The sequence below is a fragment of the Anabrus simplex genome, chromosome 3 (assembly GCF_040414725.1).
Source record: "Anabrus simplex isolate iqAnaSimp1 chromosome 3, ASM4041472v1, whole genome shotgun sequence".
Taxonomy (NCBI): Eukaryota; Metazoa; Arthropoda; class Insecta; order Orthoptera; family Tettigoniidae; genus Anabrus; species Anabrus simplex.
Window position 1 is genome coordinate 269,484,873 of NC_090267.1, and position 21,949 is coordinate 269,506,821.

At 37.1% G+C, this 21,949-nt stretch overlaps 1 protein-coding gene across 4 annotated transcripts in view; it reads left to right on the plus strand.

Moving 5' to 3' along the window:
• Orp8 (Oxysterol-binding protein-related protein 8) overlaps nucleotides 1-21,949 on the plus strand; it is a 565,732-nt gene that overhangs the window by 540,761 nt on the left and 3,022 nt on the right. The window lies entirely within an intron of this gene.

Here is a 21,949-nt window from a genome sequence, read left to right on the forward strand (position 1 = left end):
CGAGGAATGTGACAAAGCAATTCAAGCAAGACACAAGGCATGGATAAATGATCAACAGAGGAAAACGGAAAAATCTCGAGAAGAACTAATTAATGCCAGAAGACAAACAGCTAAAGAAATTAGGACAATTAAAAGGAATTATCAAAAGGAAATGCTTAGCACTATAGAAGAAACATTCAATCAGCATAAAACAAGAGACTATTACAAAACATTCAAGCAATATCAATCTAAATTTACCCCTCCCACACTTATGTTAAGAAATAAAAATGGTAAAATGGCACACAATAATCAGGATAATGCTAACATTCTTGCAGAATACTTTAAAGAGTTACTTAATTGTGAGGATCCTGTGGAACATTTAGAATTTGATCCTAACCCAAAAAATAAAACTCCATTACAAAAGATTATACCACCAGTTTACAATGAAGTGAAAACGGCAATTAATGCACTTAAAAACTACAAAGCAGCAGGAGAGAATCAAATAGTAGCAGAAATATGGAAGAATGCTAATGATCAGACTATTCAAAACCTACATAAATACATCATTGATATTTGGAACACGGAGAAGCTTCCTGAGGAATGGAATACAGCGATAATCCACCCGCTGCACAAGAAAGGTGATCGCTCCGATCCAAATAATTATCGGGGGATATCCTTACTTGATATTACATACAAGATTTTATCCAAGATTATATACACAAGAATCCAAGAACAACTCGACCAAGAACTTGGAGAATATCAGGGAGGATTTCGACCAGGTAGAAGCTGTCCAGATCAAATCATTAGTTTAAAATGGATAATGAAGCACCAAAGAGTTCGAAGTAAGGGTCTGGTCATCACGTTTGTAGATTTTAAAAAAGCATACGACAGTATTCATCGTGACTCATTATTAAAAAGCCTTAAAGAATTTGGCTTACATCAAAAACTTGTTAACCTCATTAATATGACTTTTAAAAATACGAAGGCAAAAGTTAAATTTAGAGGTGAATTATCAGAATCATTCACTATAAGAACTGGACTTCGACAAGGAGACGGACTTTCACCATTGTTATTTAATTGTGCATTAGAGAAGGTTATGCGTGAATGGAACAAGAAATGCCAACCAACTATCAAGATCGGTAGAAATATTAAACTCAACTGCCTTGCTTTTGCGGACGATTTAGCATTACTTGCAAATACAATAGAAGAGGCTAAATTTCAAATTGAACAACTAGAAATTATAGCTAAAAAAATGGGATTACAAATTTCATTTGAAAAAACAGAAATGATGCCAACTTTTAAAGTTGATTTACCAGTTATTCAGCTGAACAGTAATAAAGAGATTAAAATTGTTCAGAAATTCAAATATCTTGGGGAAATAATAACATGGAACACAAATGAAAAAGAAGCAATAGAACACAGAACAACTAAATTTAAACAAGCACAAAGACTTACCTGGCCAACCTATAAAAAAAAATCTCTTTCGATAAACGCTAAGCTGAAACACTATAATTCCATAGTTAAACCAGAGGCAACCTATGCTAGTGAAACTTTATTCAAATTAAATGTAAAATCTACAACAGACAAATTACAGAAAACTGAGAGAAGAATTCTTAGAACAATTATTAATAAAAAACACCAAGTTGATGGACAGTGGAGATTGTTGCCTAACAACATTGTCTATCGTGAATGTGAATCAATAATATCTACAATGCGTAAAAGAAGAATTTCCTTTTTCTGTCACATATCAAGATTAGCAGACACCAGGATATTGAAACAACTATTCGATTACTTTTTGAAGAATAAAATCAATAATAATTGGTTCAAAGAAGTTCAGGACGATTTGGAAGAATTGGGTATAACTCGGCAACAAATCAAAGACAGAAAAGAGAAGAGGATTTTGAAGAACAAAAGCATAAGTCTCAAACTAAAAGCAGTTGAACGGAAACAATATACTATATCGGACACACAAAGGGCTTCCAGGTCGGAGAGGATGAAAAAGTTCTGGGAGAAGAAGAAGAAGAAATTAACTCAAATGTATTGATTTCAGTGCTCCAATGTGGGCGTAAAATATGTAAATAATAATAAATAAATAATAAATACCAATTTATAAAGGAAAGGGTGATAAAAGGAAACCAGAGAACTACAGACCAATCAGCCTGACCAGTATAGTTTGTAAAATACTGGAGAGTTTAATAGCAAAGTACATCAGAGGGATATGTGATGATAAAAATTGGTTCATGAGGAGCCAGTATGGATTGAGAAAGAAATTTTCTTGCGAGGCATAACTGGTGGGATTTCAGCAGGACATATCAGATCAGTTAGATTCAGGAGGCCAGTTAGATTGCATAGCCATAGATCTTTCCAAAGCCTTTGATAGAGTGGAACATGGAATATTATTAAAGAAATTGGAGGGAATAGGATTGGATGTAAGGGTTATACGTTGGATAAGAACATTTCTAAATTCAAGGGTTCAGAAAGTCAAAGTAGGAAATAATTAATATATCACAGGAAGAGAAAGTCTGGAAGGGAATTGCACAGGGTAGTATAATCGGTCCGTTACTTTTCTTAATATACGCAAATGATTTAGGGAACAATATAACATCGAAAATAAGATTGTATGCAGATGACATAATTGTTTATAGGGAAATTAATAACATTGAGGATTGTTCAGAATTACAAAGGGACCTTGACATTATCCAAGAATGGGTTGAAGAAAATAATATGAAGATTAATGGAGGCAAATCAACTGTTACAACATTTACAAACAGGAGCTTTAAAACTGAATTTGAATATACTTTGGATGAGGTAGTTATCCCAAAAGATGGCAAGTGCTAATACTTAGGTGTGAGATTTGAACGTAATTTGCACTGGAAGGGTCATGTTGATGACATTGTTGGGAAAGCATACAGATCGTTACATGTCATAATGAGACTACTTAAAGGATGCAACAAAGAATTAAAAGAAAAAAGTTACTTAAGTATGGTTCGTCCATTATTGGAATATGCAAACAGTGTTTGGGATCCTCACCAAGAATACCTAATAAAAGAACTAGATGGTGTGCAGAGGAAAGCAGCAAGGTTTGTAACAGGGGATTTCAGAAGAAAGAGTAGTGTATCAGAAATGTTAAAGGAACTTGGGTGGGAAACTTTAAGTAAGAGAAGGGAGAAAACTAGACTTATAGGATTATATAGAGCCTATACAGGAGAAGCAGCATGGGGAGATATCCGTGAGAGGCTTCGGTTGGAAAATAATTATATTGGCAGAACTGACCACAAGTACAAAATTAGAAGGAATTTTAGCAGAAGCGATTGGGGTAAATTTTCTTTCATTGGGAAGGGCGTGAAGGAGTGGAACAGTTTACCAGGGGTAGTGTTTGATCCTTTTCCAAAATCTGTACAGATATTCAAGACGAGAATAAACAACAACAGAGATAATAAATTAAATGTTAGAGGGCATTCGACCAGTGCAGGATATTGTAAATAATAAATGTGTGTGATTAAATTAATTCCATCCCCTGGTCTAAGGAGTTTGGACAGCCCAAGTAGGGGACTGCCTGTAGGGGTGAAGTACAGTGGGGACTTCGAGGGCCCTGGGACCGCTACGGTAGCTGTGAAGGCCCTTCAGGAACTCTGAAAAGTGGTGGCAAAAGGGGCTCTGGTTAAGACGCAGCAGGTCGTTATGCTACTTAGGTCCAAAATGGGTAAAATATAAATATGTAAATAAATTCAGTGTTAATTTTAATCTTATACCAGTTGTATAGTATTATTAGAAGTAATTTCACACACTGTACTGTATATGAGTTGACTATGTTTGTAAGATATTATAAGTAGAATTTTGTAAACAATATAAATTTATTAAGGATGATGTGTGTGTTTAATAGAAAAAGTTATTAACGTAAATTGTATAATATTGTATTCTAGGAAAATTTTCTTCGTCTCCTGTTAATTTAAAATTTAGTGCTTGACAATAATGTATTTTAGTGTACCATTTGCCACCGAGGTAGACACCTCATTTGCAAATAAAGAGATTTTGATTTTGATTTTGATTTTTAATTTTTAATGTCCCCCACCATCAACAGCATCATATGCCCTCACTCCGTATGAGCGCTGCGGAGAGGTTTGGAATTTATTCCAGGCTTTTCGCACGCATTCTAGTGATACAAAATTGTACACCACCACCTTCCCTACCCTGCCAGCCAACATTCTGATGGTGAACCGGCTAATCACAGTATCGGACCGTTTAGACTTCATGGCCACCGGGCGGGCTTGATTTTTGACTGTTACTTATTAATGAGCACCAAAAGCCCAACTTAATGCAAAGGACTCCTAGATGTACTCAAAATTTTGTGTGCTTTACCACCTGGAAGGTAATATTTACCGTTTATTGATATACAAAAGTCAGTTTATTTCTTACTCCTGTCTGTCTCCTTGACTGAATGGTTAGATTAGTGGCTTTCAGTTCAGAGGGCCCGGTTTTGATACCTGACCAGGTCAGGGATTTTAACTTTGTCTGGTCAATTCCTCTAGCTCGGGGACTGTGTGTTTGTATTCATCGTAATTCATATCTTCATTTACATACAGCACCCTTGCTGAAGTACCAGTGCTTCGCTATGGAATTCTACATTGTATACAGAATTCTAGGTTAGGTAGTGTACATGTTGTGAGTAAGATTGTAACAAATTGCATAGCTCTTAATGTTATCCTAGAAACACGACGGGGAAATCACCAAACGTCTTTTTTATGTGAAGACTGGGTTTAGGGAATTTTCAGTGTAATGGTAGGCCCTCTTGCCTACCATCAGTCACAATCAAGTTGGGAAATTTTCATTATAATGGCAGACTCTCATCCTCCACCTGCCTTTTTACATCCTCAGAAAGACTGCCTTAGCAGTTTTCCCAACTGAAATCAACATAGGTCATTACAATGACGCCAGTAGGAATGTCACGATTAAAAGCAATGCTATCATATGAAATACTCGATCATATGAAAAACCACACATTTTCTCACTTTTAACGAACAGTAGTACAATGCCGATCTAACAGTCCGAAGTTCCAGAGCTGGAATAATCGGGCCAAAGATAGCCGTGAGCACACTTTTATATTTGGGAGGTGGGGGGCAACAGTGGAGAGTTCCAGGGCAAAGAAGACTATGTTTGCCCTTTTACTCTCTGTTTCCCAGGAATACCCGATGATTTGGAAAATCTCAATTCACTATACTGATGGGGGGAAATCTATCTGACTTGGAAACAAATTTTTCCTCCAAGCCAGAGGAGAAACCCCCTCTTGGCTGCTAATCTGGAATGAATGTAGAAGTTAATAAAAGTGAAGAGGAAGAAGCTCAGTGGCAGCTCGTGACAAATGTTTAGGGTGTTCACAACAACATTTTTGTTCATGTCTCAAATCAGCAAAAAAATCATTTCACTAAAAGTTCCTTCTTCACAAATAATATGGTAGAACCCCTGTAACTGAGAATAAATTTTATACAAGATTAATCTGTTAGTGTAGAACAAAAGTAAAATTCATAATAACTTTACTACACTGCGAATATTGAACGATGCGAGCACTATTCTTGGATTTTAAATAGCACAAAGTTCACTTGGGTGTTATTTAGTGTAGAACCAAACTAAACCCCATGTCCTACCAAGCAACCACTGCTCAGCCCGGTGGCCTGCAGATTATAAGGTGCCGTGTGGTCAGCACAACGAATCCTCTCGGCCGGTTTTCTTGGCTTTCTTGACCGCCATCTCACCGTCGGATATCTCCTCGGTTGTAATCACGTAGGCTGAGTGGACCTCGAACCCAGGACCTCCTGGTAAGAGGAAGACATGCTACCCCTACACTGCAGGGCCGGCTGTGTTAGTGTAGAACAAAAATAAAATTCATAATAACTTTACTGAGATGCGAGCATTATTCTTAGTTTTTAAACAGCACAATGTTCACCTGGGTGTGACGAGAAGCATAGAAATAATGTCTACCACATTTACCGGTTGATTCTTTAAATAATTGTTTCCGAATTGACCCCAATATTCTCCACATTATCTCAGCTAATCAGGGTTATACTGTATCACATGTTAATTATTCTCATTTTGTAAATTATAGACAACACTCTAAGCAATTTAGCATGCAATACAATCAGCAACACTTGATCATGCTTATTTAAATGATAGCATTTAGATTAGCAACTCACATAAATGCTTATTATTTGTACAGGAAAGCAATCCTGTACTTTACAATTGAAGTCACTGATGTTGTTTACAAATCTCTTCTCAGTAGCAAGCATAGCCAGCACTGACAGTCGTTCCCCAGTCGTGGTGTTCCACAGAAACGTTTAAATTTGTTTCAAAGTAGACAAACACCTCTCAGGCTCCGCTGTTGTCATTGGGGTTGTGAAAACAATTCGGAGTAATTCACATACAGTGGAAATCTGTCCCTATATAGTTCATTGTCAAGCAGAAACTGCAACATGGAAACAGCCCCATCAGCTTTCTGAAAGTCATTTTTCTTATACAATACTTCTAGTTCAGTCTTCAGCTGTGTCTTATTTAGTCACCGATACATATGCGTCACTGTATTTAGTTCTCTTTCTGGAAAAGAGTCTCAATAGACACCAAACGCATGCACATCAACCAGACTAGAAGCCAGTAAGTGAGAACGGAATGAAAATCGTTCTTCCATATGAACAGTTATTACATCACATACTTCTTTAGCAGCTACTGAACGATTTGAGGTTTTTCACCTCTTTTGAGCGAGTTGATCATTTGAGGATATGTCAGTGTCCAAGTCCGTGGTAACATGCCTTCAGAATTCTGAAATATGTTCTTTAACTTTAACTGCATCGATATTTCTGTGCTGCAGTAATTTGAAAAGAATGTCTGCATGTGACATCAAACGATGAAAGAGTTGTAGCCAAAACATAAATTCCGTACCTCTCAAGCTGTACAGAAGCCCGGAGCTCTCCTGCCTCATGACATCGTCAATATGAGATGAATTTAGAATTTCTTCGAGACATTCTATTAAATTGTCCGTGTTCTTGCGTACAGTTTGGACTAAACAAGCTGAGAAATTCCATCTGGTGGTCTGCGGAAGCCTCTTCTCTACCAGTGAATCCAAAACTTTCGTTCTATGCTCCGATCGAGAAAAGAATGCCGGAAAGGCTGTTAAGTTGGGAAAAAATTCCTACACAAACTATTTATAGATGCCGCTTTCCGTAAAATTAAATTGAACTGATGGGCATATCAATGGATGTAATACGCTTGAGGGTAAATCTCCCTTATTCTGACCTGCACCCCGTTTCTACCCCCATTTAATACTGCTACTCCGTCGTAACATTGTCCAATAACCTTCTGTCTGTGGCTCCCCACTTGCCGGTTTAATTCTGCATGAACAATTCCACGTCTTGAGTTTTCGGGTTAACATAACCCCAGAACCTTTCTACCGGAACCCCTCTAATCGAATCTATAAAAAATTACCATTTGTTGCAATGTAGAAACGTCTGTCGTTTCATCAGCCATAACTGTCAAATAATGAGCGGCATGAATCTTGTTAGATATTTCATCTCTGCACACGCTCAACATGCAATCAATTAGTTCATTTTGAATTGTGTGAGAAGTACCTTTAAAAACGGTAGCGCTTTCCAAATGCTTTTTCATTGCATTGTCAATAGAGCTTACAAAGTTTACCAGTCCCCTGAAAATCCCAGGATGATCAGAAGTATCGCTTTCATGGTGGCCACGCAGTGACAGTTCGAAAGCTCTGCAAAACTTAACACAGTCGATTAATCTGGTCAGTATATACCTATTTGCATCGACTTGCTCATTATGTTTCTTAATCGATTCACGGTAAGCAGAATCAAGCTGCGTGGTGATATTGACATGGCCTAGCGTAGACAATTCAATACTCGCATTTTTGTGTGCATGACAATTTTTATGTTTATATATTTTTTCACTCAAATGAGCAAGGTCTGTGCACACAGCTGAATTCCATACACTTCTTTCTTTGTTGAACAATAAACAGGGCAAACAAAAAAGCGCATTCCTAGATCTACATCCACAGAACCACTTACGTGTTTCGTACACTCATCTGAATCAATCAGTCAATACTGATCTGCATTTAGGGCAGTCGCCCAGGTGGCAGATTCCGTATCTGTTTTTTTCCTAGCCTTTTCTTAAATGATTTCAATGACATTGGAAATTTATAGAACATTTCCCTTGGTAAGTTATTCCAATCCCTAATTCCCCTTCCTATAACTGAATATTTGCCCCAATTTGTCCTCTTGAATTCTAACATTACCTTCATATTGTGATCTTTCCTACTTTTAAGGACACTGCCCAAAACATTTATTTGTCTACTAATGTCATTCCATGCCATTTCTCTGCTGACAACTCGGAACATACCACTTATTGCAAGAAATCAGCTTCATTTCCCGTATCGAATCCTATTTACAAAGACTTAATAACAATTAAAAATCTTCCACTTTTTGATACTTATATTTGCATTTAAGCAAATTAATTAATATACACAGTACATGGTTCTTTCCTTTTTAGAACATCTTCAGCTGTTTTACATTGCTTAGGTGAATTCACTAAGTATTTATCTTTTTAAGAACATCTTAAACAGGTACCTTGTTTTTCTTAAATACTACGTAAATTTAAAATAAATTAAATACAATGTGGATGGTTGAATGGGGTAGTGAAATGAGATGGAAATGGATCTACTTATAGTTAGCCTAATTTAAAGAAACCATTTCTATTCATTTCAACAGATGTTGTAAAAAAAAAGTTTCCAGCACTTTTATAACTAAAATATTCTGCTTGTCTTCTAATAAAAAGTTTTCTGAAAAAATAACTTTCCTTTTAACTGCTCTGAATATTGCTAGGTGTTCTCTTCATTTACTCCCTCCAAGGTGGTTGCTGTTTGTTTAAAATTTACAAAATGTCTCTTGAATTTGGTTAGTTCAGGAACTTTGAAGCTGATTGCTGTTTTGCTATTGATAAAAGAGCCTACCCATAATCTTGTTGGCAAAATCCACTCCTACTGTGTCCTTGGAGGAGCGACGGCTGAAGCAGCCTTCCGTCTTAAGTCCTTGTACATACCACTTAGTCCAGCAGCTCGTCTTCTTTCTCCCAGTTCTTCCCAGCCCAAACTTTGCAACATTTTTATAACGCTACTCTTTTGTCGGAAATCTCCCAGAACAAATTGAGCTGCTTTTCTTTGGATTTTTTCCAGTTCTTGAATCAAGTAATCCTGGTGAGGGTCCCATACAGTGGAACCATACTCTAGTTAGGGTGTTACCAGAGACTTATATGCCCTCTCCTTTACATCCTTACTACAACCCCTAAACACCCTCATAACCATGTGCAGAGATCTGTACCCTGTATTTACAATCCCATTTATATGATTACCCCAATGAAGATCTTTCCGTATATTAACACCCAGATACTTACAATGATCCCCAAAAGGAACTTTTACCCCATCAACGCAGTAATTAAAACTGAGAGGACTTTTCCTATTTGTGAAACTCACAACCTGACTTTTAACCCTGTTTATCATCATACCATTGCCTACTGTCCATCTCACAACATTATCGAGGTCATTTTGCAGTTGCTCACAGTCTTGTAACTTATTTATTACTCTATAGAGAATATCATCACCCGCAAAAAGTTTTACCTCTGATTCCACTCCTTTACTCATATCATTTATATATATAAGAAAACATGAAGGTCCAATAATACTGCCTTGAAGAATTCCCTCTTAATATTACAGGGTCAGATAAAGCTTCGCCTACTCTAATTCTCTGAGATACCGAGCTCAATAGCTGCAGTCGCTTAAGTGCGGCCAGTATCCAGTATTCAGGAGATAGTAGGTTCGAACCCCACTGTCGGCAGCCCTGAAAATGGTTTTCCGTGGTTTCCCATTTTCACACCAGGCAAATGCTGGGGCTGTACCTTAATTAAGGCCATGGCCGCTTCCTTCCCACTCCTAGCCCTTCCCTGTCTCATCGTCGCCATAAGACCTATCTGTGTTGGTGCGACATAAACCAACTAGCAAAAAAAAATTCTCTGAGATCTATTTTCTAGGAATATAGCAACCCATTCAGTCACTCTTCTGTCTAGTCCAATTGCACTCATTTTTGTAAGTGGTCTCCCATGATCCACCCTATCAAATGCTTTAGACAGGTCAATTGCGATAAAGTCCATTTGACCTCCTGAATCCAAAATATCTGCTATATCTTGCTGGAATCCTACAATTTGAGCTTAAGTGGAATAACCTTTCCTAAAAATGAACTGTCTTCTATCGAACCAGTTATTAATTTCACAAACATGTCTAATATAACCAGAAAGAATGCCTTCCCGAAGCTTACATGCAACGCATGTCAAACTTACTGGCCTGTAATTTTCAGCCTTATGTCTATCACTCTTTACTTTATATACAGGGGCTACTATAGCAGCTCTCCATTCATTTGGTATAGCTCCTTCAACCAAACAATAATCAAATAAGTACTTCAGATATGGTATTATATCCCAACCCATTGTCTTTAGTATATCCCCAGAAATGTTATCAATTCCAGCCGCTTTTCTAGTTTTCAACTTTTGTATCTTATCGTAAATATCATTGTTATCATATGTAAATCTTAATACTTCTTTAGCGTTACTCACCTCCTCTATCTGGACATTTTCCTTGTAACCAACAATCTTGTAACCAACAAACTGTCAACAAATTCTAGGCTTTGACCACCTATTTTCACAATGCCTTTCCCTCATCTTTTTCATCTTGATATCACCATCGTCTTGCTTTTCTCTGCGCTGGTTTTCATACCATACTGTTCAATTTTCTTGTTAAGTACATTGAGTTATTCTTGTACTTCTTTGATATTTGTTTCTCTGACCACAATATCATCTGCAAACAGTAATAACTTCTTTTCCATATTCCCATATGATTCCTTTATTTCCTTTACAATTTTGTCCGTAACCATTATAAACAAAAGAGGTGACAGCACACTCCCCTGTCTTAGTCCAGTTTCATTTCTAAATCCCTCTGTCTTTCCAAATAGAGTCTGTACGCTGCTAACACAGTTTTTGTACATTGCACCATTTCCACATTTTGTGTATCCTGTCTATTTTGACCATGGTTTCCCACACCTTCTCCCTGTGAGCATTGTCGTATGCCTTCATTAGATCTATGAATGCCATAACCAGATCCTTTCCATATTCCTAATTCTTTTCCATTAATCGCCTCATGCTGAAGATTGGGTCCACTGTAGCTCTACCACTTCTAAAGCCATGCTGTTCCTTTCGCAACTTTCCTTCTACATTTCTTCTCATTCTCCTCTCTAAATTGGCATGAAATGGTTCTTGAATCCATGTAAACTTACCATCTTACCATCATTCTGTGAGAATTTCTCAAACTAGATGATAAACTGTAGTAATTGTTCTTCAAGAACTATTTCATACTGTGAGAGAAATTAAGAGAAATTGTTTCTGGTAAAAATAAGAAATTCTACAATCGGAAGGAGCAATCTTTGCTTCCTTCCATCTTCATTCGTTTTCCTTCTCCATAGTCTCTTTTTTTTTTTTTTTTAAATAAAAGCTGAAAATTTCTTGGTTGACTTCAAATAATTCATGTTGCTCTCCTATACAGGGAGATATAAAGAATTCTCCTTTTCGAAAATATCGCCCATGTATGCTAGGCTAGTTTACCAAAAAAATTATAATCATAAAGTTTTCTGCCTATTTTTTTTCTTCCTCTGTAAGAGAAACATAAATTTTCTGTGGCAGTTCTTATGTACACTACCACAAGAAATCTGTTGTAAAGTGTAGTACTACTACTTAAAAGTGTGTTTGACTCCCATATTTTCACATAGGTCATTTTGTAAAACCTCAGGGATGTTAAACAAAATCTTTCACTACTCCTCTTATTGGACAAGAAACACAATTTTTAAAGCAGCTTCCAAGAGAATCGCCAGTCATAATGTTCACCATATCAACACGAGCTCTTGGAAGGAGCTCTTCTGTCATGATTCAAGGCTTCTTACATTTGCAATTCTATATGTCTTCTTGAAAGATACTAGCAAACTTTGCTTGATATTGACACTTGCTTAAAATGAGTATTACAGTGTAGTACTAAAACTTCCATGCACAACACACTGCAACCACTCTTTCCCATTGACACCTGTCCATATAAAACCAAAGCCAAATAACTGTGATCATATTTATATTTATGCTTGTTCACGTTGGTGTCACTGGTTAATGGTGCACTATAACAGTCATTTTTACTGGGGTCCCAAAGTTTGACATGTCATATTTTTTTATTTCTTAATTCAATTTGAAAACTTAAAACAGGCCCATTTTAGTCAACTCTGATTAAAATAAGGGTGTATTGTTGGTCATATATTAGCATACTAGCTGATGTACCCGTGCTTCACTACGAAATTCTACATTTTATACAGAATTCTTGATTAGGTAGTGTACACATGTGAGTAAGATTGTATTAAATTGCATAGCTCTTAACGTTACCCTAGAAACGCGATGGGAAGTCACCAAATGTCCTTTTTTTATGTGAAGACTGGGTTAGGGAATTTTCATTGTAATGGTAGGCCCTCTTGCCTACCATCAGTCATAACCAAGTTGGGGAGTTTTCATTATAATGGCAGACTCTCATTCTCCACCTGCCTTTTTACATCCTCACAAAGACTGCCTTAGCAGTTTTCCCAACTGAAAATAACATAGGTCATTACAATGACGCCGGTAGGAAGGTCGCGATTAAAAGCAATTCTATCATATGAAATACTCAATCAAATGAAAAACCACACATTTTCTCACTTTTAATGAACAGTAGTGCGCTGCTGATCTAATAGTCGTAAGTTCCAGAGCTGGAATGACCAGGCCATAGACAGCTGTGAGCCGTGAACACTTTTTTATTTTTGGGAGGGAGAGGGGGGCAAAGAGTGGAGAGTCCCAGGAGTACCCGATCAGTTGGAAAATCTCTATTCACACCACTGGCGGGGGGAAATCTGACATGGAGCAAATTTTTCCTCCAAGCCAGAGGAGAAACCCCCTCTTGACTGCTAATTTGGAATAAAATGAATCTTAAGAAGTGGCTCATTTCAAGGTTGAATTTTGAATTATTTAGTGAATTGTGGTACTATAGTTTGGAATAGACTGAAATTGTAATTCTAGACCAGGTTGTAAGTGAGCCTCTGCCATTATTCCCCTAATTGTGTACACTGATCAATCCAATCAGCGTCCGACTTGTTGGCTGAACGGTCAGCGTACTCGCCTTCGGTTCAGAGGGTCCCAGGTTCGATTCCCGGCTGGGTCGGGGATTTTAACCTTAATTGGTTAATTCCAATGGCACGGGGGCTGGGTGTATGTGATGTCTTCATCATCATTTCATCCTCTTAACGACGCGCAGGTCACCTACGGGAGTCAAATCGAAAGACCTGCACCTGGCGAGGTGAACCCGTCCTGGGATATCCCGGCACTAAAAGCCATACGACATTTCATTTTCATTTTTTCAATCGGAGATGAGTGGCAGCATTAGAGATAAATAACATCACAACAAACAATGGTCAACGTAATGTTATTGTTGATCAATTTTATGAGCTTTCGATATTGTAGGCCTTCGCATTCAGTTTTCTTCCGACTTGAAATACCACTCTTATCATAGTCGGTACGGTCGAATTGAACAAAACATAAATGATAGGTAATTGTATTCTCTATAAATTCTGTTATGTAGTACTTTTCAATAGGACCAATAACATAGGTATTTAAAAATTAAATGTTAGGCACCTTCCCCTAAAGTACCATTTCATCCAGGGTGATTTATGCATGTACATACATACAGACAGACAGACAGACAGACAGACAGACAGACAGACAGACAGAAATTACGGAAAATTAAAAAGTGCATTTCCTTGTTACTGTGGACATGACCGATACAGAAATACCATTCTTTTTATATTCTGAGCAATGTACAGACAAAACTTACTTTATATTTATTATTAATTTATTATTGATTTTTTTTTAAGGCTTTGGTCATATTTCCATTATTGAAATAGGTCATATTTTAGTTATATTTTATTCATTTCTGAAGTATTTGCTTACCAGTTCTTATCACACATCCCTGAATTGTTGCTTGAAGCTTCTCAGAGTTTTCTTTGTGCTCAGACGGCTTGGACCATACAATCCACAGTTGGTCTCTAACCTATTCGAGGAGAGATCCTCACTGGGACTATGTGCAAGTAGAGCAGCTTCTTGCTTTACAGAATTTACTGAGCTGAGAACATTCATTGCAAGCTTTGAACCTATGGGAGTAACAGAGTCCCACTTCCATTTGATAGTCAAGGGATTCCTTGGAAGCAACTTTGCGAATGAAATAGAATTAGATAGGGAACTATCAATATCAATGTGGCTTCTGGAAGAAAGAAAGTAAAAATGGCTGAGTCAGGAAAGAGAATGTGTATGTGTATGGTTGTGTTAGGAGTTAAAGATATTTGGGTAAGGGGAAATAATGATGAAGAGATAGATTATAAAGTATTATTAACAGTTGTTAAAAAGGGAAAGGCACAATGTGGGGTAGGACTGTTCATCAGAAATGCTTTTGCATGCAATGTAGTTTCTTTTAGGCACGCAAATGACCGAATGATGTGGGTAGATTTAGCTGTTGGAGGAATTAGGACGAGGATTATCTTTGTGTTTTCACCATGTGAGAGTGCAGATGAGGATTAAGTTGAAAAATTTTATGAAGCACTGAGTGACATCATTGTCAGGGCCAACAATAAGGATAGGATAGTGCTAATGGGCAATTCCATACAGGAGTTAGAAATAGAACTGAATGATACAAAAAGGTGATGGATAAATGTGGGGAGTATGTGGAGGCTAATAGGAATATGAAGTATTTATTGGACTTCTGTCAATCAATCAATCAATCAATCAATACTGATCTGCATGTAGGGCAGTCACCCAGGTGGCAGATTCCCTATCTGTTGCTTTCCTAGCCTTTTCCTAAATGATTTCAAAGAAATTGGAAATTTATTGAATGTCTCCCTTGGTAAGTTATTCCAATCCTTAACTCCCCTTCCTATAAATGAATATTTGCCCCAGTTTGTCCTCTTGAATTCAGACTTTATCTTCATATTGTGATCTTTCCTACTTTGAAAGGCGCCATTCAAACTTATTCGTCTACTTATGTCATTCCACGCCATCTCTCCGCTGACAGCTCGGAACATACCACTTAAATTTAAGATTATCAAATTTTATTAGTCAACCTATTCAATACAAATGTTATTTGCAAAGTTAGGACTTACATCCTATTAAACTAAGGTCTAAAGGGACATGTTTCGCCCTTTAAAAGGGCATCATCAGCCTTTTTACACTCATGCTAAAGGTAAAAATTAGGATCCTGATTGTCGATATAAGAAAAAGTATATAAAATGAGAATAAAAATTAGAATGAATATTATACAATATCTGCAATCATGAGTTCTTAAATGACAATTGACAATTAAAAATCATTTAAAATGTTTGCGAAGAAATAAGAGTTGGTTTGGTAATTACATCAACAATCTTAAAATGATCTTATAAAACTGTACAAACTAGGCCTTGACCAAATAAATAATAAGAAAGTCTATGGCTAAAGTTGCCGTATCAAGGTTCGTGAAATTCGGCTGGAAGCAACCTGATTTTAAATGGAGAGAAAATTAGAATCCAATGGCCACTCAAGACAAGATAAAACCTCTCTCGTTGAAAAGTCGTAATGAAACTGTAGTATGGCGCATGTAGATTATAAAGTTGTATCCAATCAATCCATTAATTTCATATTTTACGAAGTGGGATCGTGGTCTCAGTATTTTTGTTGAAGGAGTTGTGAGAAGTTAACTAATAAGTGCCGCTGTACAGATTTTGTCAGCTCGTATACCGATGGTTAAATGGGAACATTCTTACGTGTTGGCTGTAGTTTTGAATGTGGATTGATTATTGAAGAAATATGGTGCAGAATCTGTAATGAAAAGGAGAATAAAAAGGTAAGAAGTTTAGAGGAAAAACGGTTAAATTAGGAGAATTGATATAAATTCAATTACGTTCTCGGTTTTTGCGGTATGAACTTGTTGCTTGTATGGTCTCAGAACGAGTGAGGTTTGAATGGCGTGTGTTGTATCTGTGTGGAACTGAGGGAGGGGGGTGTGATGGATGAACGGAAATAGGCAGAGCGTTGGGCTTGCGCGCTATTGGCTGTTGAAGATGGGGAGTTAAGGAAGAGGAGGTGGACGGAGGGTTTAACCTACATGCCGTTGGCTGTGGAACATTAGCAGGAGCGGGGACGGAGGGAGTTACTTTTAACGGGAAGTTGGAATCTTTATTGGAAGTTAGTTTGATGTTTTTAAGGATTTTATTTAAATTTGGATTTAAAGATTGTAATAAATTGGGTAAAGTCTCGTATAGGGGATTTTTTATTTCGACGGGATCATTGAGATTTAGGTCTTTATTGTAATGTTGATCCAGATATATGTAAATGTTTTCTAATTCGTTCATTAATTTTCCTTTATCTACTATTTTAATGATTGTTAGGTCCTGTTCGATAGTTGTGAAATGATGACCTGTATCTTTCATATGTGAACTCATGGCTGAAAATTTATTATGTCTTTTGGCATTATAGTGTTCCTGGTATCTAGTAAGGAAGCTCCGGCCTGTTTGCCCTATGTATGATTTATCACATTGCGTGCATTTTTAGCCTGTATATGCCTGAGTTTGAGTAAATACTATTGTTTATGTTGAGTGTATTGTGGTTGAAAAATAGGCTGTGATTGGTGTTTGTCGTCTTGAAGGCAATGTTAATGTTTTGTTTTTTCAGAGGTTTTGTTGGTTGGTAAATGCCTGGATTATTGTATGTGAAGGTGGCGAATTTAGATTTTTTAGGTTTTTCAGGGACGAGGTTTGTTGCTAGTTTATATTTAATTTTATTAATTATTCAGTTGATTATTTCTATTTTGAAGCCATTGAATTTTGCTAAGTTTTGATCAAAATATCAAGTTCACTAAGGAGGGCGAGGTCAACAGATCCATTAACTTTTTAGACTTAACTATAACACGCAGAAAAAAAAACCACATTTGACTTCCAAATTTACAGAAAACCCACCCACACTCCAATAACAATCAAAAATTCATCTATACACCCCAACTCCCGCAAACAAGCTACTTTCTATACTTTAATTTACAGAGCTTTAAAAATCCCATTATCACCCAAGAATCTAAAAACAGAAATTCATTATATTAAAAACTTAGCAAAATTCAATGGCTTCAAAATAGAAATAATCAACCGAATAATTAATAAAATTAAATATAAACTAGCAACAAACCTCGTCCCTGAAAAACCTAAAAAATCTAAATTCGCCACCTTCACGTACAATATTCCAGGCAGTTACCAAGCAACAAACCCTCTGAAAAAACAAAACATTAACATTGCCTTCAAGACGACAAACACCAATCACAGCCTATTTTTCAACCACAATACACTCAATATGAACAATAGTATTTACTCAAACTCAGGCATATACAGGCTCAAATGCACGCAATGTGATAAATCATACATAGGGCAAACAGGCCGGAGCTTCCTTACTAGATACCAGGAACACTATAATGCCAAAAGACATAATAAATTTTCAGCCATGAGTTCACATATGAAAGATACAGGTCATCATTTCACAACTATCGAACAGGACCTAACAATCATTAAAATAGTAGATAAAGGAAAATTAATGAACGAATTAGAAAACATTTACATATATCTGGATCAACATTACAATAAAGACCTAAATCTCAATGATCCCGTCGAAATAAAAAATCCCCTATACGAGACTTTACCCAATTTATTACAATCAATAAATCCAAATTTAAATAAAATCCTTAAAAACATCAAACTAACTTCCAATAAAGATTCCAACTTCCCGTTAAAAGTAACTCCCTCCGTCCCCGCCCCTGCTAATGTTCCACAGCCAACGGCATGTAGGTTAAACCCTCCGTCCACCTCCTCTTCTCCATTACACTCCTCTTCCTTAACTCCTCATCTTCAACAGCCAATAGCGCGCAAGCCCAACGCTCCGCCTATTTCCGTTCATCCATCACACCCCCCTCCCTCAGTTCCACACAGATACAACACACGCCATTCAAACCTCACTCGTTCCGAGACCATACAAGCAACAAGTTCATACCGCAAAAACCGAGAACGTAATTGAATTTATATCAATTCTCCTAATTTAACCGTTTTTCCTCTAAACTTCTTACCTTTTTATTCTCCTTTTCATTACAGATTCTGCACCATATTTCTTCAATAATCAATCCACATTCAAAACTACAGCCAACACGTAAGAATGTTCCCATTTAACCATCGGTATACGAGCTGACAAAAACTGTACAGCGGCACTTATTAGTTAACTTCTCACAACTCCTTCAACAAAAATACTGAGACCACGATCCCACATCGTAAAATATGAAATTAATGGATTGATTGGACACAACTATAATCTACATGCGCCATACTACAGTTTCATTACGACTTTTCAACGAGAGAGGTTCTATCTTGTCTTGAGTGGCCATTGGATTCTAATTTTCTCTCCATTTAAAATCAGGTTGCTTCCAGCTGAATTTCACGAACCTTGATACGGCAACTTTAGCCATAGACTTTCTTATTATTTATTTGGTCAAGGCCTAGTTTGTACAGTTTTATAAGATCATTTTAAGATTGCTGATGTAATTACCAAACCAACTCTTATTTCTTCTCAAACATTTTAAATGATTTTTAATTGTCAATTGTCATTTAAGAACTTATGATTGCACATATTGTATAATATTCATTCTAATTTTTATTCTCATTTTATATACTTTTTCTTATATCGACAATCAGGATCCTGATTTTTACCTTTAGCATGAGTGTAAAAAGGCTGGTGATGCCCTTTTAAAGGGCGAAACATGTCCCTTTAGACCTTAGTTTAATAGGATGTAAGTCCTAACTTTGCAAATATCATTTGTATTGAATAGGTTGACTAATAAAATTTGATAATCTTAAATTGATGTACATTTTCAAAACGGACCAAATATGAAGCTTGTAACATGTAACATACCACTTAGTCTAGCAGCTCTTCTTCTTTCTCTCAATTCTTCCCAACCCAAACTTTGCAAAATTTTTGTAACACTACTCTTTAGTCGGAAATCACCCAGAACAAATCGAGCTGCTTTTCTTTGGATTTTTTCTAGTTCTTGAATCAGGTAATCCTGGTGAGGGTCCCATACAGTGGAACCATACTCTAGTTGGGGTCTTACCAGAGACTTACATGCCCTCCCTTTTACATCCTTACTACAACCCCTAAACACCCTCATAACCATCTGCAGAGATCTGTACCCTTTATTTACAATCATATTTATGTGATTACCCCAATGAAGATTTTTCCTTATATTAACACCTAGATACTTACAATGATCCCGAAAAGGAACTTTCACCCCATCAACGCAGTAATTAAAACTGAGAGGACTTTTCCTATTTGTGAAACTCACAACCTGACTTTTAACCCCATTTATCAACATACCATTGCCTGGTGTCCATCTCACAACATTTTCGAGGTCACGTTGCAGTTGCTCACAATCTTGTAACTTATTTATCACTCTATAGAGAATAACATCATCCGCAAAAAGCCTTACCTCCGATTCCACTCCTTTACTCATATCATTTATATATATAAGAAAACATAAAGGTCCGATAATACTGCCTTGAGGAATTCCCCTCTTAATTATTACAGGGTCAGATAAAGCTTCACCTACTCTAATTCTCTGAGATCTATTTTCTAGAAATATAGCAACCCATTCGGTCACTCTTTTGTCTAGTCCAATTGCACTCTGTGCTAGTATGGGATTAGCAGTTAGGAATATGATCTTTTTTCAAGCATAAGGCTGTTCACTGCTACACATGGGAGGGTAGGGGCACCAGATCCATAATAGACTATATCTTAATTGACTTTAAATTCAGGAAATCTGTTAGGAATGTGCAGGTATTCCAGGGACTTCTCAATAATACAGACCACTATTTGATATGTAGTGAACTAAGTATCTCTCGGCCTAGGATAGAGAAAGTGAAATCTGTCTGCAGATGAATAACAGTAGAAAAACTCCAGGGTGAGGAAATTAGAAGTACATGAATGTGATTAGTGGAAAGTTCCAAACAATAGACAGTAAGCAGGCTCAGGATATAGAAAGATAATGGGTGGCATACAGGGATGCTGAAGTAGAAACAGCAAGGGAATGCCTTGAAAAAACTGTGTAAAGATGGAAAATATGATCATCTTGTTGAAATGAAGAAGTGAGAGCAGCTTGTAAACATAAAAAAGGGCGTATCAGAAATGACTCCGAACAAGGACTGACGCAAACGGGGAATTGTACGTAGATGAAAGAAACAGAGTGAAACAAATAATTTTTTATTCCAAGAAGAAGTCATGGGAAAGTAATGAAAACAGTAATGAACAGTAATGAAAAATCTTAAAATCTTGATGGAAAAAGGAAACGAATAGTGTTTGGGTAAGTCAGATGATGAATGCTGGGTTGATCCCAGGGAATTACTGGACAGGTGGAAGGAATATTTTGAAAATCTTCTCTACATAAAAGGAAATCTTTCTGCTGACGTTGCGAACAACCAAGCTCATTTGGAAGAGAATAATGATGTTAAAGTTATACTTGAGAAAGTGGAAAGGATGGTAAATGAACTCCATTGTCATAAAACAACAAGCAATTGGACCTGAAATGGTGAAATATAGTGGAAAGGTGGCAATGAAATGGCTTCATACAGTTTTTAGCATAGTGTTAGTAAGGTATCTTATAATCATACGTAAGTAGTAATTGCATCTATCTATAAACAAGAGAACTGGATAGATTGCAACAACTATTAAGGTATTTCATATTTCATTAATCAATATACCAGGGAAAGAGTTCACTGGCATTTTGAAATGGGGGGGGGGGGGGGTAGTTGGATGAAAACCAGTATGGTTTCAAACCACAGAGGGGCTGTCAGAATCATATTTCCAGTATGTGCCAGGTAATTGGAAGATGATACGAGAGGAATACACAAGTATGTTTCGTAGATCTAGAGAATGACAGAACACTGAGGGAAAAGATGTTAGCTGTACTGGGGGCCTATGTATTAAGGGTATATTATTAAAAGCATCAAGGGCATTTATGTTTACATTTGGACTGCAGTTAAAATAATTGGTAAATGAGTTCTTGGTTGGGGGTAATTACAGGGGCATTTAGAGCTACTGCCAGCAATTAGTCAGGCAGCCCTTGACACGGGGAACAGGTGCACTTGCAGCCACCCCTAACATGGGAGACAAATGCTGCTGATGAAGAGTGTACTCATACTATTCCTCGAGTATTGAGCTGCCTCTTCTACAATTTCCACCATTCCAAAGTCCATCTTCTCCACTGTAGATTCTGTTGAGGTCTTCGCTCATAACCCTGAATTGGGACCCTTACCAGATGCTATACACCAGATCAGTGTGTTCTGGGACTCACTTGGACAGGGGTGTCACTCCCTAGGCAGGGCTGCCTCCGAAGAGTGTCCCTACCTGCTACCTGGCTTCGCCTCAAATGCACAGTCTAAATCACTGATACATGTTCACACATACCAGTACATATACCACAACAGTAAGAGATATTAGCAAGTTTAGAAGTAGGCAAATGCATGAGGCTTCTCTGTGATGTCCCTGATGTGTAAATTCAACAAAAGCAGCAGCAGCAACAGTTAGGTTAGAGAACCTCCCTTCATTGCACACCTAATAGGTAGAGATCATCCACTTCTGGTACCTGTGTGTGGGATTATGTGAAAAAGGAGTTTTAAAATAATGGTTAATTGTTGTATAAATGTAGACTCATGTCCTCGTCCCATAGTGGTACAGCTCTTATCAGGCACACTCTCCAATGGTAGCAAGCTTCATG